Raw genomic sequence first — 2,477 nt, forward strand, 5'->3', positions numbered from 1 at the left:
TCTTTCTGGTTGAGGTTTTTTAACCTTTTTTTTTATATAGCAAATCTCTCTTTCCAAAAATGAAAGTCTTGTATACTTATTTGAATGATTTCTAGAGTTTCAAAAAAGATGGAGATTATTTTTTAAATGAAAAATATGTCTCATTTTGAGTTTAAAATAAACAAAAAAAATTAGTTGAAGTTAAAAATTAGGAAAAAAATAAAAAATGTTTTATTCTAAAAATAAATGTGGCTTAAACATTAACAAATAGTTCAACATTTAAATTAAGAATCACATCGTGAAGCTTTAGTACTTGAATTGAAATTAATTAAGGTTCCAGCTAGCTAGCTAGCTACCAAAACACTAAAATTGATCTTAAAAAGTGCCCAAAGATTTATGAAAATGAAATATAAACAAATGACGATTTACTTTAGAAAGAGTTTAATGATAAGAGACTATAATTATATTAATGGAGACAATAGGGATATAAATGATTTTGAATTTAAAATATTGAAAACATATGTTCCAACAAATTATGGTAAAATTGGAAAAAAATAAATTTATAGTAGTAATTTAGAAAGATTTGATAATTTGTGTAATTTTTAGACATTTTTTAATTTTAGACATTTTCAAATTTCACATATAAGATAGTCTTTTATTTGAATTTGATAAGCTGCAAAATTTTATACTTTTTCCATGTGTCATACACACATATATATATATATATATATGATTGTATTGTAACTTTTCGAAAGGGGTAAATGCCCATATTAATTAGGCTATTTATCTTCCAACAACTGTTTTGACCTTGTCAAACTTGGGAATAATTTGAGTCCACACATAAAACCTAAATAAGACATTTTATGTTTATAATAAAATACCCAAAGTTCCAACACTAACCAATATAGTGCTAAGTGTTTATACAAATGAAAGGATGAGATTTAATAATTCATGAGGTAATCTACAAATTAATATGTAAAATATTAATTGATTTGAATCAGTAACTAAGTAATTGCCTATGTCAAGTGATCAATGATTGAAACAATTAAAACTTGAAATAAAAAGACATTCTTTTTTTTTATAAAGGTAATAACAAGATATATTTCTTTACAGACACTTGTATTTTATTTGTAAGAGCACTATTGGAAGTATTAGTTGTACGATCAAAGAGACCGAGCTATTATAGATGTATAAATGCTCATATAATCTCTTTTAGCTTCTTGTTGATGATAAGAAAATGATTTATTGAAATATAATCTTAAATTAAGATTTCGAATTCAAGTCTCGTATGTGATATAATGTTATTTTGTTTTCTTTTAGTTAATTTTGATTTTTTCTAGTGAATGTATTTTGTCATATATATTAAAAGTTGTTTAAATAAAATCTATTTTTGTACTCATAAATGTAATTGCGATAAAAAAAATTTAAAAAAAAAGAGTCAAATTTCATATCTTAATAATAATAATAATAATGAATCGGATTTGATGGACCTGAAAAATTGGTATGCAATCAAATTTTACAGTCTGTGATCATTCCATATTATTTATTTTGCTTTGATTCGACATTTATGAAGCTATACTTTACAATTAAGGACACTATTTCCATGAACAACTCTTGTCCATTCAAAAAAGGAATATTGAGTAGCCCTAGAATCCACCTTTATAAATTCCCTACTTTTGTATAAACCAAGACCATAGCAAGTATTTTATAGGGTTTTGAGAACTACATCAACCATGGGGTTTACAAGCAAAATGTTTGGTGCTCTTAAGAGTTTTGGGGGTTGCTCTTGCATGGGTACCCCAAAGGCTGATAATTACAATCGCATGAAAACAACAGATGAGCCATGCGAGGGAAAGGAAGTTGCAAATGAGAGTATTAACTCCAAGAATGATGATCTTGGCCAGGAGCAGGAGGGAAATATGGCTAGTGTCAATTGGAACCAAGTTAATGTGGACTCACTCGTTTGTTATGAGGTATAAGTATATTCATGTCAATATATACTTCTGAATTTCTTTTGGAATTTTAATTTTTCACCCTAGTTTTAATCTTGTCCATAATCAACTTGTGCTTAGATTTTAGTTATATATATTTGTTTTAATTTATTTGAAATTTTTTTAATTTAAACGTATTTCTACGAGAAGCCATAAAAAAATTAATAATTATGTTGACGTGATTTTGATTGCTTAAGAGCATTTATCTCTAATTTTCTATATAAATTATCAACGTTTTTTTTTCGGAGTATGTATATAATAAGTTGAAGTTATATTTGCTGAGAAGAAAAAAAGGTTGAAGTTATATAAAGTATATATATGTATGCATGGATAAAAAACAAATTTAAATATAATGGGACATTTGTTATGCATAATTCAATTTCATGTTTGATTTCATTGCATTAATTGGCAGGTTGAAGAAGAAGAAGAAGAAGACGAGGAATCAGCCAGAGGTGATGATAAACAAGTCAAGAATAATTCTGAGTAGAAACCAAAGTCAGGGAGTGA

This window comes from Theobroma umbraticum, unplaced genomic scaffold, assembly GCF_002168275.2.
Source record: "Theobroma umbraticum cultivar Fairchild unplaced genomic scaffold, ASM216827v3 scaffold_67.0, whole genome shotgun sequence".
NCBI classification, from domain to species: Eukaryota; Viridiplantae; Streptophyta; class Magnoliopsida; order Malvales; family Malvaceae; genus Theobroma; species Theobroma umbraticum.